Below are 1,115 nucleotides of genomic sequence, written 5' to 3' on the forward strand. Positions count from 1 at the left end.
AGACGCACGTACGGATGCTGCTATAATACGAATGGTAAAAAATGATCCATTCAAGTCATCCCGACAAATAGCATCGGATATCAACCAGTCGTTGAGCACAAAAATATCCTCCAGGCTTGTCAGAAGACGGTTAAATGAAGCAAACTTGTTTGGGCGCATTTCCAGGAAGAAGCCACTGCTGTCAAAAAAACATTGCAAAGCGATTGAACTTCGCCAAAGCCCATCAAGAAAAAGGCCTAAATTTTTGGAAAAACGTGCAGCGGAGTGACGAAACGAAGATCAACAGGATAGGACCAGATGGAAGAATATTTGTTCATCGCCCCATATGCCAAGAATATAATCCAAGGTTCACCCAGAAGACTGTAAATCACGGGGGCGGAAACATTATGGTTTGGGGTGCATTTTCTTGGCATGGCATAGGGCCGCTCGTACGGATAAACGAAAAAATGGACAAGTTTCAGTACTTGGACATTTTGAAACACCATATGGAACCATATGCCTTCGATAGCATGCCAATTAAATGGAAATTTGTGCAGGACAATGACCCAAAACACTCCTCCAAGCTAGTCAAGAATTGGTTTAGTGCAGAGAAGATCGATGTTTTAGATTGGCCAGCCCAGAATCCTGACTTAAATCCCATTGAAAACCTATGGAATGAAGTCCAGATTGAAATTGCTAAAATCAAGTGTGAAAAACTCGTGGAGAGTATGAATCGCAGTCATTAAAAATAAAAGCTACAGCACAAAATATTAACGATTGAAATGTTTGTACAGAAAAAAAACTAGATATAAACACAGTTTTAACTCGATTTTCCCTCTTTTTTCAGGTTGTGCCATTTATATGTCCAGTTCATTTCCCCACTTTTTCACATTTTCATAATTTTTGTTGTTTTATTAATGAATTCGAACTTGAGTTTGTATTATTATTAGACGTGAGAAATATACTTTTAGAAAACACCAAACGTTTTTTGATTATTAAAAATATTGACGATATTATAGCATAAGAAAGTAGACTTAAACAATTGTGCCATTTATGTGTCCATAGCGGTACATCCCGATGGAGAATTTCGAGGACCTGCATATCATTTTCGCCGGAAAATGCCAAAAAAGTATTTG

Source organism: Rhagoletis pomonella, unplaced genomic scaffold, assembly GCF_013731165.1.
Source record: "Rhagoletis pomonella isolate Grant_MI unplaced genomic scaffold, Rhpom_1.0 Rhpom_scaffold_00005, whole genome shotgun sequence".
Taxonomy (NCBI): Eukaryota; Metazoa; Arthropoda; class Insecta; order Diptera; family Tephritidae; genus Rhagoletis; species Rhagoletis pomonella.